General features: G+C 36.7%; 1 protein-coding gene across 6 annotated transcripts in view; it reads left to right on the top strand.

Moving 5' to 3' along the window:
* Positions 1-25,178, top strand: part of LRRC4C (leucine rich repeat containing 4C) — a 603,191-nt gene that overhangs the window by 53,145 nt on the left and 524,868 nt on the right. For 4 of the 6 annotated variants that reach the window (XM_076344390.1, XM_076344389.1, XM_076344387.1 and 1 more), the window contains exon 2: positions 15,819-15,975. The exons of the other annotated variants lie outside the window; for them this stretch is intronic. The gene's annotated coding sequence lies outside the window, so the exon portion shown is untranslated. The remainder of the gene's footprint in view (positions 1-15,818; positions 15,976-25,178) is intronic. 6 annotated transcript variants of the gene reach the window in all.

Below are 25,178 nucleotides of genomic sequence, written 5' to 3'. Positions count from 1 at the left end.
CAGTAGTCTCGTGTGTTCTGCTGTTAACAATGCCCAGGTCTCTTCCCAAATGCAGAATCATCCTGTACTTCTAGCTTCTGATCTAGCTAAGCCAAATTCCCAAGCTCCAGCTGCTGGACACTTCAACCTGTTTGGTTCCTGGATGATTAGAAAGAGCCTGTGCAGCTCTCACAGCAGGCTGGGCTGTACGCAGTGCTCTCCTGAGAGCCCTGTCTGCCAAGAGTATTTCTGGACTATTCTTGATGCCAGCGATTCTATCTCAGAAGTGATTTCTCAAAGTTTAAATTGTGTCGGTACATGACTAAATTATCTTCAAAGCAGCTATGTCATTAAATACAGATCATCATAGTCACTATCATCGAGTTAGATCATCTTCCTTCATTTCTGTAGCTAATCTATTACTAACACTTCCCAGTATACCCATCTCTCACCCTAATACCTGTACTGTGGTATGCTTTTTAATATTTGCTGTCATAGTATGTGATTTGTTTAAAATAAGTAGGTTTGTTCAACATTGTATTTAATTTAAAAAAAATAAATTGCTACTAGTATTCATAGTTTAAATAAACATACAAAAAAGATATTTTTCTAATGTCCTGCCTTGTAGAGAACGAAGACCCTGGAATAAAACTAAAACAGCAAAATAGTGAAACAGAAAGGAGTGACTTCTGCAGAGACATGAGGGAAGAAAGGTAAATCGGCCCTCGTACAAACAGCTCTGTTGCAATTGTAAGAGCATTTCTAGTGCCTCTGGTTGTTTCTTATCAACTTAAACCGTAAGATGTATCTTCTTATTTGAAATACTAAAGCGGGTACTCTGTCTCATTACTCTGCATCAAACAGTAGGAATTTATTAAGACCAAAGAGGGACATGTTACCTTCAGAGAAAATTATGTATAATGGCAATAATAATAATAAAAACCAAAATCCATAAAACCCAGAATATGAATTGCCGATTCTTGATTCAGTTCATACTCCTTGCATGAAGATATATCATGTCGTGACTAATCTAAAACTTTTCAAAAGAAATTATAAATATATTTGGATGCAGTATTTTCACTTGTACATACGTCAGTCATAAGATGTAGCTTTTACATTAAACTTATCCGTATCTTAGTGAGAGTCTGTGTCACTTGCAACTGACTGCAAAAAGGTGATAAGGAATGTGTGACTATATTGGCTGGTCTTTCAGCTCAGTCAGATTTGTGTGTTGTCATTAATCTGTGGTTAATTAGCAGATGACTTTAATGTCTATGTATAGCCTGGGATGTAAAGGATTACGCAGTTAATATGTTAAGTATATGATTTTGAGATATTAAGTCTTTTTATTACCACAAATTATATTTGATGTTCAGCTAATATTCTGGAGGGAATTAAAAAAAAAAAAAAATAAACAACCTATCCCTTATCAAAATGATTTCAAATATCCATAGATTTTTTTTTTTATATTTATTTATATTTAGGAAAGGATGATAAGATTAATCTATCAAGATGTGTCAAGAGGCATGCGAACATAAGATCTCTGAAGTTCTTTGTAGATTAATTTGTCTTCACAACAGCTCTGCTTTAGTGTGGGCACCTTCATTTTGAAGACAGTGAAACGCAAACTAAAAGAAGTTAAACATTTTACTTGTGTAAAACTTCATTAGCAATGGCATTGGAAGGATCAAAATTTAGGAGTTGCTCTTACCAGTTTTTTTACACTGTTGCAACTGATTATTAAAAATAAAATTCTTTAATAGTTGACTTTAGTTAACAGTCTCCTTGAGGACAAATAGATTTTAGAACTGGCTTTGAGTTAAATGCTGTGGTGAGCCTCTTCTTGTTTTAAAAAATAATGAATTCTAGAATTTAAAAAAAAAAAAATTCTAGAAACTTGAGAACTCTGGAGTTTTTCATCATTTGCTTTTCCCATGCAATATTGAAAATAACAGCACACAAGGGAGTGTGGATATCTTGATAAAACTTATTAAAAAATATAAGGTATGTTTGGCTATTTACCATTTCTTATCACCTCCCCCTTTTCTTTCTCCTTCTATGGTATGATATACTTGGACTAACTTCTTTTTACATAAAATAATGTGCACATTTAGCCACCAATTATTTTTCTACTGTTTTCTGGTTAAGAAATTCAGGAATAAGAATTAAAAAGTTAGCAAATGTCGTGATATTATGGGTAGTGTTAATATTATCACTCACTTATTTGAAAAAATTAATAGACTTTTTTCACCAGAAATATATTTATAGCTTGCCTGTGGTCACATGGACAATGAAAGTTTCCAGTTAGAATTTAAAACTAGTTTTCCAATATTGGCTCCAGTAATGTAAGTGAATGCTGATTTGTAAAAACAAATTATGGTGCAAACATACATAACTTGTTGCCTTTTTATTTCTGGTGAATTGAGAACTAGGACCTTTTAACAGCATTTCAGAAAACGAGTGCTCCTTTACCTCTTCCATTAATGGCTTCCATTAACTCTTCAATTATCAGCATGACAGCTGCTGAATATATAAACCAAGGGCCAACTATGCTGCCAAAAGAAATACCTGGGAAATAGAATGGAAGCTGTATTCCGTATCACAGAATGACTGTGTTGAATGACCTTAGCAGTGCATATTTGCTTTGAAAAGTGACAGTAAAAGTAGGTATTTTTCTTTATCACACATACTAGTAAAGACTTTTAGAAGTCAATGACCCTCTGTCTTCTGCAAGGTTATAACTACTGGAGGAGTTCGATTTTATAAATGAAACTTAATTAGATATGAAGCTGCATGAGTCAGAACAAAGTCCAGCTGGCTCACTTGACTACAGAACTAACAGCAGCGAAACCAATAGGAGTTTTTATCAACAAATTCATTAATGGAGACTGTGATGGCTAAGAACATTCCTTTTTTATATATTTTTTTATTTTTTTAATTAAAACCTTCTCTTGGCCTTTGAATTAATGGGAAGAATGGATCTTAATGATAATGCTTGATGCGGTACTGTTTAAAGCATATTATGAACCCTAGGAGGTTGCTCGTTGACTTCTCATCACTTGTGTTCCTCCAGTGAGGACAGAAAAATGCTCTGATTGTTACTATCTGTTCCTTTCATAAACAGCACAGGACAAAACGTAGCTGTTGACACTGCTGCCAGGTCATCACTTGACTCTTTTCTCATTTATCTCAGCAGTTAGATGAATAGGATCCAAGGTCTGGTTTCCCTATTTTGCGTAAGTACAAAAAAGATACCCAGCGAAAGTTTGGGTAGGAGAAGGATAGGTCCTGCATATGGCAATCAAACCAGGAGAGGACTTTGGTGTTTACTGTTCTGATCTGTATGTTTAGGCCAACCCCTAAAGGTAGATGTTATTGTTAGCGTTTTAGCCCTACTTCATACTACAGAGCAATTATTCTTCCTGAGAGTGTTAAATTGTATCAAAGCATTTTTTCTTTCTCTTTTCTTTCCCTGTTTCTCACATACATTTTTTTTCTATTGCTGACCTGTTTGGAAGGCTGGTTAGTTACTCTGGCAGTTCTTAGGGTGATAATGTTACGTGATTGGAACAGTCATTTAAAAATCTTACTGTTCTCTCTTTCTAGATGGTTAATACAAAATAGAAACCCACTGCTGTATCAGTTTCTACTAGAGACCTTAAAATAGAAGAGGCTGAATCAATGGCATGAATGTTCAGGAGAGGGCAGGGTAGACTACCCTGTAGAGAAGTTTGGGTGAGGGAAGCTTTGCAGAATGGATTTCTTCTGTTTGTATTTATTGGGATGGGGAACAATGTTGGGGAAAAACAAAAAAGATAATTTAAAGGAAGGCAGAAGATGTACCATCCAGAAATAAAATCTTCTGCTTTGATGAAAAAGAGTATGACCTTGTTCCTGTGATGCATTGCTTACTTGCTGCCAGTTAGGTTCAGCGTCCTCCTCACTTTTTCTTAGAATCAATGAGAAATCTGCATGCTTGTGGTGATGGTACCAAGTGTTATACAGAAGCTGTGTTTTAATTTAATAGGCTGTTATTGTAACCTCTCCTCCCTCCCTCCCTGTTTCCTTTTCCTTGGGAAAATGGGAGATAATTTGTGAGTATGGGGAGGTGAAATGGTACGCGTCACTCCCTCTTCATCTGGATCTATACTGACATTTGCTTGCAACTGCTACTAAAAGTGGAGCACAGATAACTAAATAAGGATGAGGTATATGCTGCATTTTGCATTTAATAAAATTTGTTTGTATGCTAAAGTTGAGATTGACAGGACTTGCTGGGTCTGCTGTGAAGGAGGACCAAAAATTAGGACAGCGGGAGTATGAGGAAGGGGAAACTATATGGACAGAAACTTTATGCTGGGACTACACTATGGCAATAAAACACCACGTCTAGCCAAGGTTGGAATAACAAATATTTTTTCCAACTTGCATGTGTTAAAAGAATTGTGAAGAGGTTAAGATTATATTATATGGTTTTTGCCTGTATCATGGTTCATTCTCAGCTGAATCTATGTTCAGATCCCCATTTTTATGACCATAAAATTTATCTGTAGAAGAATGGAAAAGCTAAAAAACAACAACAAAGTGCTGATGTTCCAGCTGTGAATACAAAAGATTCGCTGAATTACAGTGTGGAAGTCTAGATGGATACTGCTGTTGCCACAGTCTAGACAATGAATTTGCAATAATAGGAGATTACCTTCTATAATCTGCACATTATATAGCGGTGGAGTGCATCTACCCATCACTTCTGAGTATATCAGGTGCCATTGTTCCAGCAAGTGGTGGATAGGAATGTACGTGAGGTGTAGGGTGTGGTTTGGTGGAGTTTTGTTTTGTTTTGAGACATGCCAGGGATAAGCATCTTCTGTAATGCAACTGCTGCTTTATTGGAAAAATTTTTAAAGATTAGCTGAACTTTTAAAAAATAAAATATGATAGGTGCGTATACCATGAAGCGAGCATACTGTATTCTCCCAGAATATGCTTTTATGAAAAAGAATAAGCAAGAAGTATGGAGAGGAAAAGGTGGTCGTGTGTGTGTGGAATTTAATGAGGTCTGTTGCTTTTGGCCTGATTAAACACTCAGTCTACTTTATCTCCTTCTGCTCTTGGCCTCTGCAGTCATAAATAGTCCTTGGGATCTGCACACTGACAAGGCTGCTGTATGCAATGGATTTCTTGCCCTTGCTAACTGTTATGATTGACAGTGTAATCTGTGAGTATGTTGTGATGTCATAGTGCTGGTGTGTGTGTAGATATGTATGAAATTTGAGTATAGGCTACTGACTATTGATATGCAAAATATAAGCAAACTAGTCAGATTTTCAGTTCACCCTTTGCAAGTCTTGAATGTTATCTCTATAAGAGCTTAAGGAACATTTAGTAAATAACTTGAACAGCATATACAAAAGGAAAGTTTTCGTTGTTTTTTTAGTAGCATTTAAACCCCATATTTACAAATCCTTGTGCAGTTGCAGTCATAATACACAGGTGACACTGATGAAGTCTGGTCTTCTGCCATTAAGAAACACAAGCCTCCACCCTGGCAAGTAAAGAAGAGTTTGCTTTTACCAGAGCTGGAATTTCTGTGTGCTTTTTATGGACCAGCTTTTGCAGGGCAAAATCCAAACAGCAAATTATGTTCCTCTCCCAGGTGTCAAGCACTGAAAGATGGCTAAAGATGGCAAATATTCCAAACCTAGATTAATATCCTCTTTCAAAGTCTTTGCTATAATGTGCCTCCCACCTTGATAACCTGCTTAATCTCTCCTGCACAGAGAGTGCAGTGCTCTTCTGTAGTCCAGAGCCTATCCCATCCAACTTCAACAGATGGGTAAGTCGCACATTGGTCTTGTATTGAAAGCTTTTAAGGAATTTTTCTGTGTTTCAGGCTGTGTTCTGTGTTTAGGCTATGTCTCTGCGATACAGTAATTGGTTAGATATGGGAAGCTTTTTTTGGTAGATACATGGGGAGGATTAATCAAAAAGTTAATAAAAAAGTGCTTTCAGATCTATGATTGATTTCTAAAAGGCAACAGTAACTTCAGCCTCTACCAAGTCAGTTACCCTGTAGCTCACCTGACCACCCCATATCTATGTACTCATAGATCTGCAAGTCCTGATGTACTACTTTTTCATATTGATTATTCTTTCTTTCTTTCTCAGACATGCTGGTGGATCTAAATTTTTGCCAATGCCAGTGTAACTTTATAATTTAATCCTTCTGTGATCTATTTCTCCATTGATTAAAAAAATATAAAAACACTCCTTTAAGTGTGCTTTGGATACTTTTTTTTTTTTAATACTATTAACTAACTTTAAGGGACTTTCTAAATGGTCATATTAACAGCTGGAGTAAGCTTCCATTGCTACATTGGGCAAATAATTGCTTTGACTTAGCTGGACTCACTGCAGTTTGCATCAGTTGAGAATTGTGCTGAGGCTGGAAGCAGCAGTCCTAGTGATTGCTTTGCTTTCCTGCTTGTTCCTGTATGTAAAGAAGCACAAGCTTGTGTGTATTCTTTTTCTGGAATCTGTTCTGCTTAGGTTTTGAAAGGTAGGTCTTCCTGAATGCTGATGGGAGTCACACCTGTTTTCTAAATTAAGAACAAAGGATGTCATTTATTTACTGTTCATGAAAATCGGTGTTTCCCTCAAATGAAAGCTTGTGTCTACTGGTGCCAATGAGAGCCACCTGCATATGTCTAACAGCATAATGTAGTCATAGGTAATATGCTGCAGATAGGAAAGGAACAGGAATTGCTGTACTCCAGATGGAATAAAACCAGGAAAAACAGTAGTGCTGATGAGACAGATGACCCTGTATGATGAAATTACCTTCTCTTCCACTCGGTGAAATGGTGTAATGTAGTCATTTCCCAGGTCCTTCTATACATTGCCCCCTCTGCTTAGTCAACAGTAAGTGCTGCAGAGAATCACAGAAAAGTATAGAAGTATTATAATGTACATCTCTCTTCTTACAGCAGGGACTTGCTCTTTTAAAAATAATAATTTAAGCAGAAAAGGAATAGTTTGAGCACAATGTTGATGTTTTGGTATTTCAGAATGAGTCACAAATGGCTCAACTTAAGCTGCATGTTTAAGTATAAAAAACCTGAAAAAACTAAGCAGGTCAAAAACTGTTGACTGCTTTGCCATCTTTTAGTACATGCAAATAAGTCTCAGCATTACTGTTCTTTGTGAGTGCTAGTAAAGTGGCAATTTCCATTAGCAAGAAACTTACTACTTCTAGCACAACAGTTTAATGTTGCAGATAACTTCATTCTCAACAAAATTGCTATGACTGAATTTGCAATTGATTGGTTCCAGTGATATCAAGTGGTGTACTTGTGGTAGTAAAGTTAAATGCTGTGTTGAAGAACTTAAGAGGATCAGCTGCATTGAATCACTGGCAAATAAGAATCAAAGCAAAGTTCAGAGCAAATAGTTTGGGGTTTTTTTTTCAGTTATTAGTTTGGCTATTAAAATGTTTTGAAGTTTGTCAGTCAGGTATAAAGAGATATGTTGTATTTGCTTATGGGTGTGGATCTTTGGTTCAAAACAGAAAAAAATACAAAATAAAGGGCTGGATAATTTTTTTTTTTTCTGAAGTCTAAGTCAATAATGATGATAAAAAGTGTTTAGGAGAACTCAGCTTACTCTGCTTTCATGCACAACGCTGGTGTCTGGCTCTATTTTCATCCTCTGACGTGGCTTGTTATTTTGGCTGGGATGATCCTTATCTCGCTTTGTATACTGACAAGGACAAATTCTGAAACGATGTTTAAAACAAATGAAAAAAATGTGATGGAAAAATTTTTTTGTACAGTGACTGCTGTTTTTCAGTTATTAAAGTAGCCTTCTATTATCCTGAATAACAATAGGCTTTGCTACCAAAAACAATGATAGATCCTGTATAGTGGAAATGTAACCAAGGTTAATTATAGGGGGGACACGGGAACCATAATGAACCACAGTGTTTATAACACTACAAACATCCCTTTCAAAAGACAAATATAACCCTTGAATGTTTTATAAATGTTTAGGAATGAAGGTCATAAAAGAAGGGTGGTTGTTTTGTTTGGGTTTGTTTTTTGGTTTTTTGTTGTTTTTTTTCCAAATTATTATAGTGTGTTTACCTTTTGTAGCCATAAATATGGCAAAACCAATGTAGTGGCTCCCCATAGGAATCACCAGGATGGCTTGATGCTGGAGCTTTTCAGTGCTGTCTTAGAATTTCTGTTTTCTGTGTTCACGTGGTAAAGGAGAAGGGGAGAATCAGTAAGTGGAAAATGGATGTATCCTTGTGAGCCCTTCTGCCAGCGAGTAAGGGGAGCTGTGTGTCCTCTTGTTGAACAAGATTAGGGAACAGACATGGCAGGTAAAACAGTTTGGTTTGCTTGCTTAACTCTCAGATGGATTTGTTCCAGAGTCTGAAAGATGCACAGGAATTGGTAGGGCAGAAGCACACGGCAATAGGTTGATGGCTACTTGACAGGTTTTATGTTAGCTTAAAGCGACAAACTACAGCGGTTGCACACTTGAGTTAAGACTGACATGCAGCTGAAGGGTGGGCTCTCCTTTTTCCTTCCCTTCTAGCTGTTTCTACTGTTGCTTTTGTGTAAGTTTTGGGGGGTGTGAGATTTTTCTTATTTTTAGTTTATGTGGCTGCACAAATAATCAGACTAATTTGCTAATCCAGTAGTAGAGTAACCTGTTGAATCATTTGCAGCAGACTGAACTTGCATGTCTCTGCATTGTTAGTGTTTAGTCTGCAGCTAAGTACTAACCTACTAAACCTACTGTTTAGTTGGCCTAAGATAATAATGAACCCATTTTTAAAGACCAGGTGCACCCCACTCCTGTATTTATTTTGAAATGCAGGCTTTGTAGGCGGTAGTCAAAGGTGTGTGTGTACATGAGCTAGAGGAGCATAATACAATCTGAGAGTCATGTCTGTCTGAAATACATAGTATTTCAATAGCAAGCAAAGCAGGGCTATTTATGAGCTTGGAACTGAAGAGCTTAGAAGTTATGTGTTTTCATGAAACTTAGCTTTATGATTTTTTTCCAGTGAATTTTTAACAGATATTGATTTGGATATTAAAATACTACCTCTGGTTTACAAAGTGTTAAGTATTCACTCTTTGAAGTTGGACTTTGCTGAAGACTTACTGGCCTTCAAGAGTACAGACAAAACAGTACTGTTTTCATCTTGATGCCAGCAGTGTTGGCTGAGACTAGGTGTACTGAAGTGGTTGTTTTCAAACAGTTTTTTTTAAAAAAAAAGTTACAACACTATGGAGGAGGGCTGAGTACAAAGCTTAATGACCAAGCAGCCTCTGGATGAATGAAGCTAGCCAACCGGATTTCCAGGGAAGCAGGTTGAGGGATGTTTGGAAGAGAAGTTTGAGTGGCTTGTTTAGGTACAGGTCTGTGCTCAGGATAGTTGTAGCCTAAAGGTCATGACTTCTGATTTGCAATTTGTGTCATATCTATTGTTATTTTGTGGGGAAGGGGAGTAGTGGTGGCAGGTTTTTTTTTCCAGGAATACAGGTTACTCTAATAATTGAGGTACTGTATAATAGTATTGTACACAGTCTTCCAATTTCACACCTATCATACCAGTATATATGTGCAGAAGACAGATAATCCTCGCTTGAAATTTTATATTCAGGTGAATAAAAGAAATCTTTTCCAAGGGAGTGATAGACAGCAGGAGAAATTGGCATCTGATGGATGTGAAACACAGCTTGTTCAAAGAACAGGGACTCCCTACGACTTGTAGATGAGATTTAATGGATGGTGATACAAAACTAAAAGAAAAAAAAAGTTTCGGGAGAAATACATCACTTCAGAGACCCCAGAGGGAACAGGAGAAAATTGTCACAAATATTCTGGATCTCTTTTCTGCTCAACGAATAGAAGATGATACTTAAAGTGAATCAATGACTAAGCAAGTGCACAAAGGGTGCTAATGTATTTTGGTTCATCTTCAGTGGAAGGACGGTGCTGTACAACTTGTGATTTTTGCCCAGCATAGAGGTATATTGTGTTCAAAGAATGAGTCTTCTAGATACATCAGAATCTCTTTAAACTCATGACTGAAGAGTGCTGTGGAGGTATGGAATGGGGTAGATACACGTTTTATTTAACACATAGTCAAAATGGAGAAAGGCAATGATCAGGCTGCCAGAATATGAAAGGAAATCATGTAATAGCCAAACTTGGTGTTAGGAGCTTAATTATTCTTATTATTATTTTTAAGATTAATTGAAATTGCTCATTTCCAAATTTAAACTTGATGAAGTGGTAACTAAAATATGGCTATTTCAGTCCCTGGAATTGAAATGTTAAAATAAATATTTATGACCTTATTAAGAATGACTAAGTGGGTGAAAAAGAAATGAAGTTGCACTCATGTAAAACAATGTTACTTATTTCCAAATTCCTAGTAACTAGGAGCAAATGATCCAGAATACTTGCATGTTCATGATATAAAATGTAAATGTAGTATTTATTATTCTCCTATCAATTGCCAAATCACACAAGAAAATGGAATATTCAATTCTTTGCCATCTATAAAATAATGGGAGAGAAATGCTTTAGCATAGATGGTTTCAGCTTGAATTGCATATGCTGGAGGTGTAATGCTGCCAGTGCTGTGTGATGTCACCTACCCCTCCAACCCAAACAACTTTAGCACCTCTATAGACTACAAATTCCATGTTCAAAAACCTTACACACAGTGTAGGGAGTTTTATATTGGGCATAAATCTGACAGAATAAAACATGACAGAACTAAAAAGTATATGATATAATAGGATTATGACTTACATGCAAAAAGAAAACACCAAACCAATAGAAACCATGTCAGGTTTTCAGTGGAGCTAGGTACAGTTGAACACAGATGAGATTCCTGAACTAGGAGAGGGTATTTGGAGAGAAGACTAACTGCTGCTTGGGAATTGTTTTCAGCATGTTTTATAATTATGATCTTAAAAATTGTACTCCATGGGTCAAAACAAATAGGTTGTAGAGAAAATGAAACTTAAAAAAAAAAAAAAAATCTTAAATTACTTGTACTTTTTTTTTTTTAGGAACTACAGATGATGATATAAAATGACACGAAGAGGTATCTCAGGGTAATAAACAGAAGGATGATGTATAGAAATTATGTTTAAAATATGTTTTATATATTACATATTTTTATAAATAAGCATATATGTCTTAGGGACAGAAGGAAATACAAGAAGATATAAATCTAACAACTTGGAACCAGTGGTATTACCAATAACTCAGGAAGATTAATATGTCTTATATTTTTGTTTTGGAAAAGTACCGATTTATATAGTTAACTGACAATGAATTATTTCCCAGTTTCCTAGTAGATAGTGTATTTGTTGAAACAAAATGTTTTTAAACTTTGAGTTCCATCAAGATATTTGGACTGAACTTCTTGCAGTGAATTTAAAACTTATTTGGGCAAGTCATCTATAACATTGGTATATCATAAATCTTGGAGCATTAGGGAAATTCCAGAAGAAAGTTAATAGTGTTGTATCAATATTTAAAAAGAACAAAGAGTGGATGAAAGTCCAGCCTAATACTTGTGTCTTAAGTGTAAAAAGTAATATAATTATTTCTAATCAGTAAAATTAAAAAAAAACCCAAACAAGAAAACATTTGCAAGCTAGCTTTGTATTTTTAACTAAATTCCAAATGTATCTGATAGTGCTTTAACTTTGAATCTTTTTAGGTTCAAAATCTCATATTCACTCATTAGTCCCAGATGAGACTTGCATAATCTCGCTGGAATGCATAATGATCAGCAGCAAATGAGATTCATAATTAACATAAAGTTAAGAGGTGTGCAAAGTATGGAGAGGTATGTCTGAATCCTGGCTCTTTAGACACCCTAGGTGGGTGAGTCTGGGATTCACAGCCTGTGCTCCATTCCTGACTTCAGTTTTGGGTTAGACCTTTGATTTCAAGTTGGTTCTTCTAGAGGAAATAAAACTGTAAAGTGTTCAGCTCTCCTTGCAAGGCTTGTTGTCTCAGTATGCTGATGCAGCAATGGTACTTTTGGTGCTAAGATGGCAGTAGCTCAGGTGACTTGGTATTACCTGTATTGCATGGCAGAAACATGTCCTTGGACTTTTGTCCCTTGGACATTTTAGGGTGTTGCTTTTATTAAATTTTAAATAGAAAAATAAAAAAAACCCAACACTATGCATGTTGACTCCATTAGAAAGGCACAATCATCTCAAAAGGTTATTGCAGATCTATTTCTACTACAGCCCATTGGGGATCAGTTTCTAATCCCACACTTTTTCATGTTACTAACCTGGAGGAAAACTGTAAAGTAGTTGAGATCTCTGGTGACCTGGAGTTTTAGGAGTAAAATAAGAAGTTTTTAAGAATCAAGTGAAGGTGAAGATAATGATATCCTTAGGAAAGGGAGATACAGTTTGTAAGTTGAAAATTAGTAGAATTAAGCATTTTTATTGTAAATAGTAACACATAGAGGCTTGCAAAATTAAATGGTGAGAGATCGTAATAGTAGATAATACAGAAACTACAGTGCAAAAATACTGCTTAAGTGTGTTCCATTGCAAAACAAAAGCAGGAGGAAGACAACAAAATGGCAAAGAAATGTTTTCAAATGAGACTTGAAGTGCCTTTTCAGTGGGGAAAATGTGGATAAAAGCTGCCACCAGACAACAGGAGAGAAAACTGATGAAGCAGCTGTGAAGAATATGGCAGAAGACTATCTTGAGACTATTTACAGAGAAAAAGATTGTGACAGGGGAGATATTATTTTCCATGCAGTGTCATTGAAGCATCTGTTGCTTCTGGTTTTGTTCGTGTTTGTTTAAACTTTTGGCATTAGGACATGTTGTTGCATCCTACTTTAGAAAAGATAAAATGAAGACGAATGTGTAATTCCTTAACTAAAAAGACTGGAGTTAAAAAATACTAGGTTTGAAGTCATTCATCTTGCATGCTATTGGTAACTTATGCCTCAGTTTCCTCATCTGAATGAAAGGCCACGAGCGTATTTCTGTAAGAGATTGAGTTGAGTTTTGAAATACTTGAACACTTTGAGATACTTGAAGGAAGAGTCTTTCTAGGTCTTAATTAGTAGTATAATGACGAAAGAGAAGCATATATAATCTTTGAGATGTTTCACCATTGTATATTTTTCAATGTAATTTTGAAAGAGGAGGATCAGGGGAAAATCCATCTTTTATTGGGTAAACTTCATTAAAGACATGCACATAGTCCATCAATAATGAGATTCTCCATCTCCGTGAGCTTCCTTGTCTATTCATTTTTCTTTCCCACCTGCACTCACAATAGTGGCTGTTTGCTCCCACATACATTCAACAATGCATCATTTGTAAGCTGGCCCTCATTCATTTCATTCCTGTTTGAAAGGCCTGACAGAAAGCCCTGTGAAAAGCCTTTCAATGCAAATGCCAGTTTAATGACTTGGTTCATTCAGCAGAGGGGAATCTGAGATAACTTGACTTCTCCTCACTGCAAATACAAGAAAATGTTTTCATAAAGCCTTGGACGTGTCATGCTTTTTAACAAGACGCTTTCAGTTTGCAAACAGAATCTGATGGCTTTAATTTTTAGTTAAATAAAATATCAGGATTTTTCTGCAATGTCAACTTCCCACACCTCTCCCTGCACATGAGGAGGTGGGAGGGTGCGAGCTGCCCTTGCTCTGCAGCCTCAAAAATGCATCTGCCTTTGAAAGCTTTGATTTGCTTCATTTCCTCAGCAGAGCAGCAGTTCTCCTTGAGGATAAACCCTTGTTTGATTGGCTCTTTCTGAACACGTTTAAATATCAAATTATTGGGAAATTACAAGTGTAGTTACTCTTGTTAAAGCCAAAGGACAAACACATTTAGTCTCTTTCAACAGCCTGCATTGCGGTTTGTTCTTGGGACACGTATTCTTAAATTAATTCTCCATTTCTAAATAATTTGTTTACTGGATTTTCTCACAGAAAGATGAAATCAAAGTTATGACAATAAAACAGTGGAACTCTCTAGGCAGCCTTTGTGTATTCGGTACAGAATTTGAAGTCAGTGGTTGTAGCATTGACGTTGTAAAAGAAATGAATGAGTTCTGTTTAAATTCACAAACCCACATTAGAGTTACTGGAAAGCTGTGAGGATGGATGATCTCAAATCAGTAATGGAATATGCCACAAAAGTAAAATTCATTCTCATCTTTCCAAATAAAAATAAATTAAGATCTTACTATTTCTGATGTATAAATCTAGAATTAAGCTAACTTTCTGTGAAAAGCTAGTGAGTGTACCGATCTTCAGTAGTGTACAAGAGCTGAAACATTGTTTCTGTGTGGTGCTGCAACAGCTGCCAGACTTACCCTTTTCTTGTCCCTGCTGACCAACAGTATATGCAAGCCACTCATCCTGGCAGTAACTCCTCTGGCTGAGTGCTTAGAAATCAGATTGGAAAAGTAGAATGTAAGACTATATTCTAGAAAGGAGGAGGAGAAGAGGAAAGAAAAAGAAGCTACTCTTGTGTTATCAAGTTCCATGTAACTGACAACTCATTCCCTATTGATAGTTCTTAAAATCACAAAAGCCATGATATTTTAGGTAGCATTCAACTAGGAATATTTCTTAGCATCATAATACATAGTAATTAGTAATTACGCTTTTCATCTTCATAGTGCTTCGCAAATACGTGCTGGTTAGAGAATCCTCATAACAAGCTGATGTTCAGTTTCTTCCCTGTTGTACAGACAGGAAGACCGAATCAAAGAGGTTAAGCCATTAACCTAAATCTCCAGAAAGAGTTGGTTTTGGAACCAGTAGTAGTTTGTGCTTCTGTAACCAGAAAACTAAACCTATCTGATGAGACTGCCTGTCTTTAAAAAGGGGGGGGGAGAGACACCCCCCCCCCATCTCTCCCAAGTGCAACAACTTCAAAACAAATCCCTTGAAGATGTTCAGTTATGTGTCTCTCTTGTAGAAGATCCAAATACGAACCTCTTGAACAAGCTATTCACTGTTTTAAAAACCCTTTTAAAATTAGTACACAATGACATATCAGCTCAGTTATCCTCAACCTTGTTAATTCTATTCTGTGCTGTAATAATTTTATTAGGATAAATTACAGAGCATGTACTACCATAAATACCCATGAATCATGTTGTGCTTGTGTGTGTTGTATTTGGTTGCCCTTGACACACACACAAGCAAATGAAAAATGAAATGCTGTATAGCCTCTACTATTAAAAAAGGTGGAGGAGAGGTATGTTAGGTGATAACATTTATATAATTAATAGCAGAAGCATTTTACAAAATATATTACACATGACAGAAAAAAGTACTGATATTAAAAGTGACAGAGTATGTTAATTGTTCTTTGAGTCTAAACAATCATTCCAATATGAACATATCGTCTGTTTGTGGGTGGGGTTTTTTGTGTGTTTTTTTTTTTTAAATGATGCACATTGTTTCATTGTTTTTCCACTGGACCAAAGGAGGCCTCACGTGACTTTCATTAACAAGTGATCTGATTGTTGAATGGGGTTTTTGTCTAGTCTAATTTGCATTATTAAACTGTCTTGAGTAATTTTGCAAAAAGCCCTTGATTTTTGTACAGGAATTATACTACCATGTGTGGGAGGAGAAATAGCTGCCTCAAATATTTCATTAACTGAACAGATAAATTTGTGCTGACTTTTCTGAAGTGGGAAAGCAGGCTACAGTGATAGGGCCATAAATATCGACTCTTAGGCTTATAACTTTAACTTGGTGTTGGAATTCAATCTCTTTCTCTGTGCAGACCACCGAGATTGCTCTAGGGGAAGGGAAGGATGACCCCTGTGATTGAGCTATTGCTGATGTGAAATGTAATGGATCTGCACACCTGAAGTAGGCCTGACCTTCCCGAAAGCACATATCATCTGATTTGGATGGGCCGCAGGCTGCTACCAGGGCAAGTATGTCATTTTGCTGCTTCCTCCTTGGACTCTAAGGCAAGGCAGGTTTGAATTGGGCAACTGGCAGTTTATCCAAGACTATGTGGCTGTAGGTATCTCTGCATTCATGAGAGGGGATTATGTGTTAAAGCAGAAATTGAGCAGGAAGACTGGATTTTTCCTTGTTTGGCAGAAATGAGAAATGCCTGGGGTAGGTGTCACTGTCCTTGGTTTTTTTTGTTCTCAGAATAACATCTGCTACTAAGAACAAAAACTCGGATATTAATCTAAATATAATGATGACAAAGCTAAAAGATTCACTAGGTTTTAAACTCCCCAGGAATGGGAGGATAACTCATAAAGATTTAAAGAGCTTTTCATTCTGTGGCTATTATCTATTGATTTTAATTGAAAAGTATATTTGATTCTAATAATACCTAGTTCTGAGACGCTTTGCATTTTCAGTTGTTTTTGCTTTACTGAGAGGATGCTATGATACTGTATTTCAGAAATATAAACTTACCGAGCACTCAGTGCAGGATTATTCAAATGTTGGCCTTCACTCTGGACCACAAGTAAACTTGTTGCTAGACCTCACAGATTTCTCAGATGTTCTGTTCCTGAGTGACAGCCCATATTATTATTTTCCTGTCGTCTTAGGGTACAGGTAGATTTCATTCTTCAGGTTACTGGTTGTAAAGATGGTATACCAACACCAGGACGCATAGAGACGGTTTGTTGTTCCTTCCTAGGGGTCCTTAGCAAAACTGCTTTGCAGGCCTTGGAAAAGTAATTGAATAGCTATTGTACAGTGAATAAAAGGTTTGCATATGTTTTATCTGGGGAAAATAAAATAAAAGGCTTGTACACACCTAGTGTTGTCAGGCTAGATGAAAACCCAGAAAAAATATAATTCATGCATAAAGGAAATAACATAACTGAGGAGTAACAGAGCATGCAGGTAGACTACCGCATGTTGAAACACTTGAGTCCCAGTACACAATGTAACCAATTTAACTTATTTGTCCCTGCTAACAGTAGTGCGTGCTGGTAGCTTAAAAACAGGCAGCGAGTCTGTATGACAGAGCAAAGGGATTCAAAGTCTACTCAGTTACTAAATAGGCACGTTATACACACTCTCTCTCTCTCTCATCTTTTATATTAAACTAGGAAAAGAAATGCAAGAAATTCTGTTCCAAACCATGAGAAAAGGACTTTTGCAGAGGGGATTGTCGTACCAAATGCTGATCATGTATATCTCACTGAGTGAAAGGAGGGACACTTGTGCACACTTAGCTCTGAAAAGCCTAATGGAAAGTCTAATGGAAAAACCCCACAGATCTCAGACTTGGTTTTGTAATACAGAATAAAATATGCTAGTATAACAGACCCTGCCTTTAATAAATTTATAACCTGTTGCACTTTTGGTTTTAATTCTAAAAAGCTTTCTTGCTACAGAGTTGTTTCAATTACAAGATATGTTGATCTTGTAAGCCACCAGCTAAAGGCTTGGAACAGTAACTGCAAGAAGGAAGCAGCCTGAAAATAATGTAAATTGAATGAGACAGGGAATGAAGAACAATCTGTTGAGCAATGAAACTGAGTGGAGGGGAACAGGAATGCTAAATAGCTCAATAGATCTGAAAGGGAAGGGGGAAAATTTTTTTGTGTAATGAAGAAACAAAAGTAAATCATCAACAAAAACATAATCCTGCCATTTGTTGTATGCAGTTATTTTAGCAATGTTTTAAACTACAGAATGAAAATAAACTTTTGAGTGTAAATTTATTTCTGAAAGATTTCTGAGTGGCCGCTACCTGCTGTCTTAATGATGGGAGGTAGCATAAGGAAGCCAGAAAATTTCTTCAGAGTTTTTGTTTCCAAAATCGTGATTTCTGCCAAACACTTCTTTACAGGGAGTTAGTCTAATGTGTAATGCCTCATTAGACGCAATACTTCCTACTGTATAAGGCTTTAAGAAATCATTTGCCCTGCAATAGAGAGATTTGAGTTTTTATATATGTTTCTCAATGAAAGTGATTATGTTTGATGAGGTGCCAAGAATGATTTAGGATATTTGGATAAGCCAGGCATAAGGCTGCTTCTCACATGATTTAGTTTCTAGATGTTAGTGTGCCTGACTCTCAAGATTGTACATTGAGTCTAAGTGCATTTAATCAAGTCTTCCCACCCAGAACTGGTTCTTTGATTTGGTGTAGGTGATGCAATGTTCTCGGGTCAATCTTGGGTTTGATTGCTGCTCCCAACAGGCTTGATGGTAAATTTGCCAAAGCTATGTAATAACTTAATGGAAAATATCTAGAATGCTTTCTTTAGCCAAGTTTTGAAATAGTTTCTTGCTATACTTAACAAACAAACAAAAAAACCCCACAACCAACCAACTAAAAAAACCCCAAACAAATTATTTTTTTAAAATTAGTCAGTGAAACTGACTGCACCAGTCATGACCTTGAGTACTGTGTGTGAATGCCGGTCATTAGTGCAAGGTTGAGAACCAAGGAGGACCTTGAAAATCTGAAGTCCAGACAAAAGAGAATTTTCAGGAAAAGTTAAGTTTAGACAACTCAATCTAATTTTGTTTGGAGTGGGTGATAACTGTAGTTATGATTTGAATGAGACTCTTTTCCAATTCTCAGGCCAGGCTAGAGGAAAGACTTTGTATTTGAAGTTGTAATACCATCAAATCCAGATTAGTGTGAAAACACTGAGTTCTGATCACTATATTTTCCCTATATTTCCATTTCAAGTGTCTGCATAAATGGGACCTCTATTGAAAAGCTCAAGATGTATCTGTAAATTTTTATGATGACATCTTCTCCTCTAACATTAGATGCCTTCTAACAGCATTTTCTAAAGTCAGATATTTATTAGATGTCCAATTTATCACAGTTTAATGGTAGTTGTTAAGACACATAAACAGACTTCTTGACATTGTTCATCGTTATTCTACAGAAGACTATCTATATCTCCAACTGTCTTGCCACATACGAATTTGTAACTTCCTAGGATCTGATCCTGTGAAGCGTTTAGCAGCTGTTAAGATTAGTAATGGTATTTACCTTTCCTGTGGGAGAAGAGACCACTAAGTGTAAGATTTTTAAGGGTATATATTGAAGTGGTTTTCTCCTTTTGTGTTTCTGTATAAGTCATGCAGTTCATTTCCAGGATTGAAATGCACCATTCTTTATTTTAGTCTTCACTGACATGTCAAGTGTATAATTTTCAAAACTTGTCTGTAGCACTATTTCACGTTTGATCCTTTCCTAACTAAGAAGGAAAGCTGCATGGTCTGTTTCCAGATCTGATGTGAATATTTATACTTTGTCTGCATCTTTATAAATGAGAGAGCAGCAAGGTGAATGAAACTAATGAATCAGAGAGGACAGTGTGTGGAATGCTAGCAGAAATTTACTATCAAATTTCTACTTAAGACCTGATGACTTAAAGGAGGAGGCAGTCCACATCCAGTGGACTTCAGTCAGTTCTTTAATGCTCTACAACACTGGAGGTTTAAGTTTTACCACTTTGTGGAGGCCTTTTGGTTTATTCCCAGACTGGTGTATTAAACCATGAGAGTACTTATAAATACAACTGTCTAATTGTGATCTTTAACTTCTTTTGTTCCAGTAGTGCCCCTCTGGTAGTAAATTTTCTTTTAGATGTGTCTGGTACAGTTCAGCTTCGTATAGAAATTTCTAGACTATAGTGCAATACAGAGCAAATTATGTGTCTAGCTTAGTAATTATATCATTAGAATGAATTCAAACTCTTATCCTTATTCTCCCTTCCCTGTCTTGGTCTAGCTCTGATCCCATTTTACAATTTTTTCTCTGCTTTTGCTCTACTGCAGTGACTCATTGTGTCCTGCCTAGTGCACCCTGAAGCTTAAAACTTGATGCCAAATTGATTTATCACAATCATGTATTTCTAAAAAATTGGTTCCGCTGGTTAGACAATAGAAGGAAGGCTAAAGAAAAAAAGTTAAGAATTGAGAACAGTTTTGCATGAGCATTGCTGTCTTTGAGAATCATCTTGCTATTGTCACTTTGATCTTTCTCTTCCTATCTTGTTCTCTTTTCTTAATGATGCTCTGTTGTGTAATGTTAGATCAAGATATGTGATAATGTATCTTGTTTTCTCTTATTAGCTTCTTGGAACATTTTGCCTAATTATAAAAGTGCTTATATTAAAAATGTAGGGAGATCCCATAGCTGTAGAAAAGCTACTCTGATAATGTTGAAATTGAACTTTAAATCATAGGTACTGAAATTAAAATATAATAAAGAAAACATTTTGAAGATAATGTTACAAGCAAACAGGGTCAGCATTCAGCATTTCCACATGCTGTGAAATGACAATGTGGAGATATACAACTAAAGTACTGCATGAGAAAAACCCTGATTTAGGTCAGCTCTGTCTTTTATGTTGATCTCATGAATGAAAAACACTGAACTTTAGAAGTAAGGTCAACCATGACCTAACCATTGATGGATCAGAAACAAGGGCATTGAATAGATTTCTTCCTCTCCATCCCCGTGATTGAATTTTTTTTTAGCTGTTTAATTCACTCAACTAGAGCATTACATTCACCTTGGATATTACTTTATTGAGCAGTATATGCTATATGTCCAGCTAGTATATTCAAGAACAGTGTTTTTACATGTCTTTAGTCTTAATGTAACCCTTTGTTACTTGCGCAGACTGAAGAACAAGTATGATATTTTCAAATCACCATATCACATTGAAGATTTTTTTTTTTTTCCCCAGAAAACCTATTTACAAATTTCTTGTACCTTTTCTGATTTCTCCTTAAGGCAAACAAATTGGATTATGGTGAGGAGAAGGCATAGGTCTTCAGCAGTGGGATTGGGACTCCTATACATTATTGCCACTAGCCACTTAGCACCAACTAGACTAGTGGATTCTGCAGTTGGTCAGTAGTGCTTCCTTTCACACTGGATCCCTCTTTTGAGGTTGAATGAATTGTCTTAATCCTATGTAATGAATTTGCTGTGCTACTTAACGGAGAGGGAGCAGAAAGCAGAGGGAAGGACTGCAGAATCCAGATAAACCAGGAATATAGTGTACGGTATGTGTTCTGTACTCCAGGTGAAAGATAAAGCTTGTGTGCTGTCTCCTGGGAGAGTCCTTATTTTTATGAGAAGGATGTCATTATTTAAAAAGATCTCTCTCAAAAAATGTTTTCAGACTATGTTCAAATGTTACTGAAAGGTGTAACTTTTCTCCTTGTTTTGTATTGTCCCCCTTTGTAGCTTTCAAATATTGTGGATTTAGCAGGGTGTGTTTATTAGTATGCAGGCAAAAAGTCTGCAAAATGTTAATAGCTTATCTGGTAAATAAGCTATGCTGACTATTACTACCCAGATCTGCAGAGAGTTGAATCAGTTTTTGTTTATCTGTGGACATTTCTTATGTGTTTTCTACTATCACATCTGATAACTAATGATCAGTAATGGGGAAACAATACTGTTGCTATTGTCAGTCTGGAAGATAGAGGCCCAAGAACAGTTCAGAAAAGCTCTCCTGACTTTCATGAAAAGAGGCATCTTTAAAAATCTGAAAAATGACTAGGATTAGATCAGTTTCCAACATCTGCATTTCCGTTCCAAGGCAAACACTCTGCATGGTTGCTGTAAGATTAGCTCATTGGTCTCCTTTGTCTCTAGTCAGCCTCATCTGGTTTATGAGCTTATAATAATATAATAAAATTCAGTAGTAGATTGGATGAGTTCATGGAAGATAGTTAAATGAAGGCTACTTAATATATTGGCATCACATTCATTTCAGGAACTGTCTCAGGTGAAAATAATTGGAAGTTGGGAGAGCATTGGCTGGGAATACGATCTATGCATTCATTGAACTTGTTTTTTCCCTGGGCAAGTGTGCAGCCACTGCTGGAGATCGCTGCGTTCGGCAGAGTAAAGCCCTGTTGACTTAGTATGCTATCACTGTAGTCCGTTTTCTGGGATGAGGAAGAGTAGTTTCTCAAGATAGTCAAGTAAACAAAAATCTCTGAAACTGTGAAATCTTAGATCTGTGAAATTATGACTGTTAAGACTGAGTGAATAAATTTAAGGAGATCTTACAATTACTGTCTTGATACCTTTCACTGTTTGAATTCATTAACTGGAATATCCATGTTGCACTTGAGATAAGTATGACTAAGCCCCTACAAAGTAAGTAAGCATTCAGAGCAGACATTTTTGGGTGTCCTGAAATTTTAAACTCCTGGGCTGACCAATCTGTTAAAGTTATTTAAGAATAGCAAATTCTGTGGAGCTAGTTCCAGCACTGCTCAGACAGTGGGACAGTAGTGGAAATCCCCGCACTATCACATGTTAGAGAAAATATTTATTCTGAAAATAGCTAGAAGAATTAACTTACTAATAACTGATGTTGCAGGGCCTTTTGTCTTGCTTAAGACTTTTTGTCATTTACTTTTTGTCATTTATTTTTATGTTCTTATGTATATGCCAGTAGGGAAAGGAGAAAGGGAGACTTAATGGCAAATTCAATTCTGATCAAACAAAGGTAGGTAATCCTAGCACTGTGAATTCAGGAAGACCAAACTTAGTTTTCATGTAACAGTCAAGAAATGTGTGTGTTAGACACACAAAAGTTTAAGGTTGAAAATAGAACTGAATTTACGGCATTTGGTAGTTTCTTCAATGGGCTTTCGTCTTTGGCCCAATTTGTTACACTTACTTTATAAATACACACATGTATATAGGTGTGGGTGTATGCATGTATATAAAACAAACAAACAAAACCCCAAACAACCCTACTGTTTATTCAAGAGATGATAAAATATAAATCAAGATCCATATCTCGTTAGAGGGATGTCTTATGATGATGTGCTCCTATGTGTTCCTTGCAACAGTCAATTGAACATTCCTATTAAAGCCTTTTCTGGCTAAAGTCCTGTAGAGCTTTTCCTCCTCACTTAAAGAGTTTATGTTCGTTCGCTGGCCAAGGATTCATCAGTAGGATTGGGGGCAGTAGGCCCACTTTCTGCTTAGTTTATTTTTTTTTATATAACCTAAGAGATGCACATGAATGCAGCTATTGCTCAAGCTTTATAGAATTATCTTTTCCCTTAAAAGATAGCTTTTCTGAGCACGTTTGAATTGCACATTCATATGGCACAATCTGAGAGGAGTGTGAATATACCTGTAAGCTGGCTTTTACGTACAAGCCAGCACAAGGCACATGCAGTGGCTTTTGAGAGCAAGTTTAGGCCCATGTTACATCTGGTTAAAAAACTCCAGGCTTGTTCTGGCTGAAGTTTCAGAGAAACAGAACTCTCTTTCCTTGTGGCCTATGATAGAGAACTAAGTTTTGTATCTATAATTAGAATCACTAACAATATAAAGCAGATAGGGAGGTTCTGTATGAAATCCTTTCATGGGAGGAATAAAAGGTGCCACACAGAGTGTCGATATAAGTGTAAGCAGTACCTACTGTAGACATTTTTTTTTGCCTTTGTGGATAGAATATGCTTGGTTAATGCTTCTGCAGTGAACACAGCTGCTTAGAGAAAAGCAAATAGAGAAGACAATGACTTTTCACGCTGATATAAAATGCAAAGCATTGTGCCAAAAAAGGCCATTTTTATTTCCCTACAAATGCTCTCAACTTGCAGTAACTCTTTTAAATTTAAAGAAGTAACAAGCAGCATAACATTCCCAAGATGTCTGATGGGTACTACAGTTGGCTCCAGACTTTGTGTAGGTTACAATTACATAGGTTGACTTATACTCTCTATGGTTTTACCCATTTTTTAGAATGAGCACCTCAGACCATATGCCTGTGTTTTCTGAATGTAAATGTAGAGCGCTGTTTAAAGGATATGGTTCATATTGCAGTTGGGTAATTTTTACAAAGGACAAAGGCGGAGAGTAATGGAGCTCTGCCACCTACAGCACTAATTAAATTTATCCATGTGAAACACAAACATCCTCACAAGCTACTTAAGGCTAATGGACTGCTGTTTTTTTCTATTTATTTTGTTTTCAGCAGAGTGATAGGTGATGAATGCACCCTAATGTTTTGAGGGTGCTTTGTTGGAATAAGCTAAGAAAAAATCTTACTCAAAGAAAAACCTTCTCCAAAAAGCCTATTTTTGAGTTGAAGGTTGGAGGAACTTGTTTAATATCCTTAATGCAAGAATTAGCTGTGAGATTTCTAGTGCTTTGAGTGTATTTGAATATCAGTCAGATCATCTGAGTTGATCTTATGGGGAAATTGCTTACTGGGAAATGTTTTATCAGATACTATTTTTTTTTCTTTGAGACTTACTGCCAGGGCACAGTGAGGCTGGGGACTCCCTGGGCGGTGGGGGTCTGTGGGGTTTCCCCAACAGGGCAGTGCCTTGCCAGCCAGGGCCTGTCCAGGGAGCAGGGTCCTTGCCGGGGAGCAGGGCTACGGGGGGCTGGCTGGGGGCAGCCCCAGCCCTTGGGGCGTCAGACACCTCTATGGGACATCCCAAGGTCAGGCCGGGATGTTGGCCCATATGTGGGGGTCAAGATCAGTCTTGGTGAGGGGAACTGAAGTCAGATACAGCCACGGGGAAGGCTGGGCAGTGCCGTGGGGATGGGGTGGAACATCAGCCCTCTTTTGCTGTTTTTCTTCATGGAGTTTGAACGCAACAGTTGGTGTCATCTCCCACCCCGGTCCTGCATCAGACAGAATTGACTGTTTTCTGTCTCTTCCATTTCACAGAAATAAATGCTTATTTATCCTTTGAAATTCCTATTGTCAGTGGTCTTTGCAATTTAATGTTCAGCACTGATTCTTTGCTCTGTCTGCCAGGTAATTGAGTATACATCGTTACTGTTACTGACAAAAGTGATTGGTTTGAATGAGCAGACTATGAGATTTGTTCTTAGTCAATGTATTGCTTATGTCTCAAGGAAAAAAAGGCTCCCTGATGTCAACCATGTGTAAATTCTGAATTTCTATGAGAAGGGAAAATACCCCTGTTTTCACAAATAAGAGGAACTTTTCATAAATTGACAAAGACCATTGGTATACTCCTACTATGCTAGGTATCAGCTTTTTTGTACTTCGTGTGTATGTTTCTAACTTTAGCCATTAAGTATGTTCTTAATGTTGTTGTTGAATTTTAAAGATAGGCTCTAATTTCAGGGATTAATATTGGTAATTGGATATAAAAGCAAACA

Source organism: Aptenodytes patagonicus, chromosome 7, assembly GCF_965638725.1.
Source record: "Aptenodytes patagonicus chromosome 7, bAptPat1.pri.cur, whole genome shotgun sequence".
Classification (NCBI taxonomy): Eukaryota; Metazoa; Chordata; class Aves; order Sphenisciformes; family Spheniscidae; genus Aptenodytes; species Aptenodytes patagonicus.
The sequence above is the reverse complement of the archived record's forward strand: the minus strand, read 5'-3'. Positions and strand labels throughout refer to the sequence as shown.